Consider the following 8015-nt stretch of genomic DNA (forward strand, 5'->3'; position numbering starts at 1 on the left):
AGGAATGTTTAGTTTCATGTTTAAATAAAACATAATTATACATGTTGCAATTAATAAACATGAAAAGTTTTAATTGAATAAGAACATCTAATGTACACGTATATGAATGAAGTAAATCAACTATGACAATGATGGAAATAAAACAAGACAAAACAACCATGTTATATCAAATGTCTAGTTTAGAGTGATATAAAGTGATTTGTAAAACACGTCACACTTGGAATTGCCATGATGGTAATGACGTACATAATGCGGAATATATTACACGCACACATGTTAATGTTGATCCTAACGAACACAGTTTATACTTGAAATATTTGTAAATTTCAATTGGTTCCAGTTTAGTGGTTATGTTGGAGTCATAGCAAGGACAAATATTTTTTGTGTGTGTTAGCAATATGTTCTTTATCATTAACTCCGGTTGTAACTGGTATTTCATCGTTGACTTGTGAGAATAAAAACAATTCCCCCGCAGGACAACCTGGGAATGACTTTGGTTTAAAGTGGGTGTGTGCGTTTTCAACAAGGACATACCGACAGTAAAAATGATATCACATGAATAAAAACATATTCAATTCAAAAATCTAAAAAGAAAACAAATGAACATAAAAGGAGAAGTTATGTATTTGTAATTAGCTGCATGCACCCCCCCCCCCCCCACACACACACATAGAGATCTTAGCAAATGTTAACTTCATTTAGTGCAGTCGCTAAATTAAGCTATTCCAAACCAATATTCTCCTGGATACGCTCTTAAACTATATTTGAAAGGATTGTATGTCAAAACTACAACGCATATTAGACAGTTTGATACAATGGAGTATTTATCCGCAAGAAGCACAGAAAAAGGTTCAAATTATCAAAATTTTGGAAAGAGAAACACTATCTGCTAATAAAGACTGTGCGATTACAAATCAGTTCGTAAGAATTATAAAACCCCATAATCATTCAAACATTAATAAATATCAACACATGATGAAAACAGAAGTAAAACATGAAGCACTAAAATATTTGTGTCCTCTTGAAAATATATACAGTTTAAGGTTCTCTTCACAAACAAACTATTGAAGGGAATGTGTAAATGTTACGTTATATACCCAAACAAATTTAACGAAATGGTAAAATGTTTTACCCATGAGTGTTTCTACATGTAATAACGATAGACGGTAAACTTGAAAATCACTAAATCGTCATACTTTCAATTGAAATCAACTAACATATATGTTCGAAAATATAAATTATTGTGATGCATTTTCATTAACTGAATTTCACATTCAATATACAACATCATATTTACTGTGTAACATTACCATACTTTCAGATTGATATAATTATTATCCGATGAATTGCTGTAGACATTATCTCTTTCACATTTGTCAGAGCGATCGCATGACTTATAAACATGTTGTGATGGTATATTTGTTGGCATGAGAGTATAAGGATTATCGTACCCATCTGTCGTCAATGGAACATCATTTCTAGAGGAATGTCGTCGTCGCTACTTAGATGGTCCTGTATTTCATTTTTGATAGTGTTGATATTTATATCATAAATCAAAGTTTCAAAAACAGTTTTGTCGACTTCCAAAGAAAAAAAAACCTCGTTCATATAGGCTAAAACTGTGACCTCTTCCAATAGTGAACCTCTAAGGTCATCATTTAATTCGAAGATATTTACATTTGTTTTCCATTGAAGAATGTTGTCCATTATATTAGATTCTGAAGGTGTTTCAGCTTGTTCTGGTTGACAAAAATCAACGTTATTATGAAAATCGTAGCATTTGTCTGTTGTATGCATATCATCATCATCTTGTCTTTCATTACTAGAAGACCGATTTAGAGTGCCTTCAATTTCATCCACAGATTCATTTCTAGTTATCAAATGTATTTCATCACTTATCGATAAAAGTTGTCCAGGGGGATTTCTGGTCTCTATAGCTATGGAACTTCCAATCTGGCTTTCGATGAAATCCTCAATGTCGCTATATTCATTAATTAGTTGATTGTCCCTACTTCCGGCCTCCCTTGGAGACGCCCTTCGACTGACTATGGTTGGAGGGTTGGTCAGGACGCGATAATCTAATGTACCTATTTCATCGTAATTATACACGTTTTCCCTTCTCTCATTAGTCACCATATCTCTATGTTTTATCGGATGCAAACAACACGACATTGCTGTAACTATGATAACTACAACTCCAACAAAGCTCAAGACGACACTAGCAAAGGAGTACTTGTTGATAATTATATGCTCCTCTAAAATAATAATATATGATGTGTAATAATGTAAATGTAGATTGTGTATCATTTTATTATGTTTTCCTTTTTGTAAACTTTATTTTCATTTGTATTTGAATGCTTTGATACACCGAAAGTCATTTCTGACTATTAAAATCCCTCAAAGAATAGTAATTGATAAAACCTTGATGAACTAATCATCGATAATGCATAAAGTAGATTGAAAGTGAACACAACGCAAGAAATACAGATACCAAAAATTCCTTACATGGGACAGAGGCAAAATAGTATTGCAGTATTTTGGCGTGATGAAAACCCTCCCCATGTTTTAAAATGGCTACGGTGGAAATGAGTATTACACCATTAAACAAAATACAAAATTAGGTTAAAAGGTCTGGATATTTGTTTAATACTCAATGCATATTCCGGACTCAGCCTATTACTGCTACCAATTAGGGTTGATGAGTTGTTTAGGCTAAACAATTTCATTAATCTCGCCTACCGATAATGCCACGTGCAGGTCCGGGGGTTAAAAGAATAGGCCTGCAGAAGCGCTAAATAGTGCCCAGAAACCTATCCGGGTCTAGGGCTCTCTGCCCACAGAGCAAATGGAATGTGTGCCTCAGGTGGTTGAATGGGTAACCCCTGGCGTGTTACATGCTGGGGTTGTCAGGCTATAATACGGAAAACCTGACCGCAAACCATAGTGGTGCACCGTGTTGGGAAAGATGCCACGTTCCTCGTCTGTTAAAGAACCCTACCGTGGTATTCTCCCGGAGTAGGAACCATAGGGCTCCGCCACAGGAGGCTAAATTGCCAGACCTCACCCACCTCTCCCTATTTCCAGTGGCAATCAAAATTGGTCGGTCAACCCCATTGTCCTTATGTCCGATCCCTTTTTCATTTCATCATCGTATCATATTCATGTTATCATTAATTTCGTGTTCATCGTCTGAAATATTGCTGCTCGGACGTTAAACCCCAAGAAACAAACAAACAAACCTATCGATAATTTTCTAAAAATTGATATATGTAATTATGTTATATATTATTCTGTGCATTATGTGTATTCCGTACTTTAAAATACCTTATCCGTAGTTTCTCGGAACCAGCGACCATTTCATTTTTATTTCGCAAAACATCTGATATTTCAGTTCATAGATAAAAGTGGAGCGTAACAAAGTCAGGAGACATTTGGTCTAGTATTAAAAAATGTCACAATCCAAAATCTTCAGTGTAACAATCCTTCCCAGTATAAATGTCATAGTAAATATGAAAACTAAGTTATTATAATTTAGAATGACACTGTCGTAACTGAGATATAACTCAAGGTATGCAAATAGTTGCTTTTGAAGGGAACAAAGTATATATCATACCAAATTGTGTATTGTGCATATATGGTTTGATATAATGCAACGGAAGAAATATCGTTATAACAGTTATCCACAGGGATTATTTTGACAAAGCAATGCCGGAGACACCATTTTGTATATATATAAATATATATATATATATATAACCTTGGTTCCCTTGATTACTCATCCAGAATAAATAAAATTATGAACATTTATATATATATATAAATGTTCATAATTTTATTTATTCTGGATGAGTAATCAAGGGAACCAAGGTTATAGCGGTAATCATACGAATTAAATCCAGGGACAAAGACCAGACATGGAAAACAGACATACACAACAAAGAACATAAAGTAACTAAAATCATACATACAAAGTAACAAAAGCAAATGAGCAACTCCACTAAAAACTGTGAGCATTGACCATGTGCACCGGTAGGGTAAGCGTCCCCTGCTTTTCTAGAAACACCCGCCGAGTTGCTCTTAAAAAGTCAAGTCCGGGGTAGACAAACGAGGAAAGGAAGACTATGACCCGTTGAATAAATCAGTTTTCATGTTGCAGATGGATACACCATAACGATCCACGATATATATATATATATATAGGTCTGAAAAATTCGAAACGATGTTAGAACTGTCAAATTTGCGATGCAAATTCATGGTCGTTTCCTCCGCGGGACTCGAACTCGTACTGCTGTGACACCTATGGCAACACCGACTGCACAAAGTCCAACGCCCTAGCTTGGCGATATTAAAATGTAGCTTTCGCTGGCCGGGTCATTCCTCCTCGTAGGATAAATTGATGAATGACGCGGCCAGCGAAAGCTATATTTTCACACACATGCCATAACCGATCAAGCAGTCAAAGGGATCGGTTTATACATTGTTATTTTGACTAATATGTGAGAATAAATTAGAAATCGGCAAAAATTTGTCAACTTTTTTCTCTATATATTGATTGACCACTGCCATATTGTAAAATATTTTAGGTAAAGGTCAATGATAATCGGTACTGCTGGAGTAGTACCAATAATTTCTGATGGTACGTCATGCAGTATCGTACCTTAAATTCTTGTCAAAAATTGAAAAAGGGTGATTTTTCTCGGTAACTGAATTAGACAGTTAGAAATTAGAAAGATATGTGATCACTACCCCTGATTTGGGGTGTTTTGCCTTTGTGGTTTGAGTATAACAAACCCGATGTCTGTATAGCATAAGCCAAAGATATAAAAATTGTGTTCCCGAGATCTTTTGTTTCTAAATTTGGACAAAAATAACACCTGTCCACAGGAGAAATAAAGGTCATGTAATTATACTTCAAGATAGAAATATCGTTCGTAGACCCAAAATTACTAAAGAAAAAGAATCTCGATAAAACTTGGTTTTATTTGCTTGTTTGTGGTATCTATTAACACATTATTTGTGACTAGAACACGCCGGCAATCTTCATGTCAATCTTCGTGTGCGTTTTGCGTTTTAATTGTTTTGCTTACATCATAGTGTGTGTGTGTGTGTGTGTGTGTGTGTGTGTGTGTGTGTGTTACATTCAATTCACAATTGGTGCGTCATGCGTTGCTACTAAAGTATCTACTATCATTAATTACAGTATGAACCACATCTTGTCCATGTTGGTATTCAAAGTGTTTCTCACATGAAAGTATTTTACAGACATCTTTGTTATATGTGGGGAAAAAAATGCAATTATTGTTACTCATATTCCTGCAAATCTCCGCTTCAGTAATATTAAGTGTGTTTAAATAGAAATGTTATACTTGACTGCCATAATAAAAATGCATGTACAAGTAATAATACGTAAATTTACAAGGAATTCGTTCCTTGGATTGTTGTATTGGTGATTAAAGAAATGATTGGTCCAAATGTGCAAACTGACTAGTCAAGTGATGTTTAAGGCTTATTTAATTATCTTGAAAAGGAAAGGAAAACAACAAAGAATAATACAACAAAGAATAATAAAAGGTAATCAAGCAGTAGAGTGGGCAGTATCAGAGGGCAGTAGCTACTCTAGTAACCAAATGTGATCTGACTAAAATTAACAAGCTCAAATCTTACTATGTTGTCCTATTTGTTTTAAACTCTGTTCATTGATTAAAACTCCACTAAAACAGATGGGCTCGATTTTTGTATTTGTGGAATTTTCGTAGTTATATTCTTTTTAAGATAAAAAACGTGTTTAGCATACACTTGAGTCGTTAAACGTAAAACCACATACATTCATGAATTAAGATATATGTAAGAGTAGTCAAGGGAACCAAGATTCTGACGGAAATCAAAAGAAATGAAATCAAAGACAAAAACTAGGCATGAAAAATATACAAAAACAACAAAGAACATAATGTAACTATAATAAATAAACAAAGTATCAAAAGTAAATGAACAACTTGGACTCAAATAAAAACTGGGAGCATGAACCAGGTGCACCGGTCGAGTAAGTGTCCTCTATTTTTTATATGTACCAGCTGAGTTGCTCATAAAAAGTCAAGGCCTGGATGAACGTTCCTAAGCAAGTAATGGGTATGTGGAAACACAAGATTTCGTAAACCATGTCGACTTAGTTCTTCATGTCCTGTCACCGTTATAGTGTTTCGTTTTTCAGGTGAATATTAGCCAAAAGACCTTTTGCAACAAAAATTGCAGAAATCCCCCCTTCTGTCGATTTTACAATAAGTAACACGTAAGTGAAGGTAACAAAAATGCGCTTATCCGATTCATAATCAAGTAAAGTCCAACATAAATCTGACAAGAAAGATATCACACCATCGGAGCAGCTGGAAACACAATGGTCCAGACTCTGTTTTAGGCATTTCATACGAAATGGTTGGTAAAATTTAAGTTTTAAAGGGCGCTAAACCCCCTCTTCATGCAGGAGATGGAAAAAATATTGCTCCAGAGGTAAGAATTAATTTTAATATTAAAATTGAAGGCTTCAATTTTATCAGAAGTTTTAGTGCGAAGATGTCCACTGTTGTCATATTCGAGATATAGGTAAAATGATGCAGAACAAGTTATTTCTATAGTCTCAAGAATCTCGAGCTCTGGGGGATATATATATACACGGTAACCAGTTACCAAAAGAAAGGCTGTTGATAGACATAAATATATCTGTATGTAAAAGTTCAGGATTTTGCTTCTTTTAAATTTGTATTTTCACGAGATTCTGAAGAAATTTTGTCTCGTATGATTACAAGAACAAATTGGACAGGAGACGAGCACAGTAAGTGCTCATTGGAATGCCAACTTGTTAAAATGTGACAGATATGTTATTAATGAGGATATCAAGCATATCGTAAATCTGCTTTTCGACACTTTTGCAATGTTTAAAAAAAAGTGTGGTATTGTAAATAAAAATTTAATTTTATAAAACAGCAAAAGATTTAAAGTCCTTTCAGTTGAGTTTTCAATACATCATGTGTTAACGTAGTGTAAAGAGTTAAGAATCAAACGTTTGAAAAGACCTTATTTCCGAAAAGCTACGGGGGTTAAGGTTTTGAAAGAGTAATCAAGGGAACTAAGGTTATAGCAGTAATCAGAAGAATGTAACCCAGGGACAAAGACCAGACAAGGAAAAAAAATATACACAACAAAGAACATAAAGTAACTAAAATCATACATACAAAGTTACAAAAGCGAATGATCAACTCGGACTCCACTAAAATCTGGGAATATGGACCATGTACACCTGTAGGGTAAGCGTCCTCTGCTTTTCCAGAAACATCCGCCGAGTTCCTCATAAAGTCACGTCCGGGGTAGACAAACTAGGAAAAGAAAACTATGACCCGTTGAATAAATCAGTTTTCATGGTGCAGAAGTACTCTTTTGAACTTTGAAGTATCCTCATATGACATATGATTTTAGTTACTTTATGTTCTTTGTTGTGTATGTCTGTTTTCCATGTCGGGTCTTTGTCCCTGGATTACATTCTTTTGATTACCGCTATAACCTTGGTTCCCTTGATTACTCTTGCAGAAACGGGACTATAAATGGCATGGAAGATGTTGAACGTTTTCCTTGCAATTACTATTTCGTCACAATGAATACATATAAAATAATTTGTATTAATATGTACACATCGTTTTTTATCAAGTGTCGTTCGGTTCCATCAATTTTCTTGACATACATTTAATAAGTGATGGTCATAGTGAGAAAAGTCATGTCAGTGTCATTAGCATATTAATTTGGAACCGAATTTATTTATGCAGCGCCGAGTATAGATAGGAGGTGTTTTATGCATTTGCGCCTGCCTCAGTCTTTGTATTTCTTGTTACGTTTTCACCTTTAGTTTATTTTTATATTACTTGAGTATATAAATGAAAATTCGTTCGCCATACCTTTGCATAATAATTTTATTTGGTCAGTTGCCGCCTGCCCTGCGAAATAAGGGTTTCCGCGTTGTTCATTGAAGT

The sequence above is a fragment of the Perna viridis genome, chromosome 13 (genome assembly GCF_037379345.1).
Source record: "Perna viridis isolate PV_CMFRI_1.1 ecotype Kerala chromosome 13, ASM3737934v1, whole genome shotgun sequence".
Classification (NCBI taxonomy): domain Eukaryota; kingdom Metazoa; phylum Mollusca; class Bivalvia; order Mytilida; family Mytilidae; genus Perna; species Perna viridis.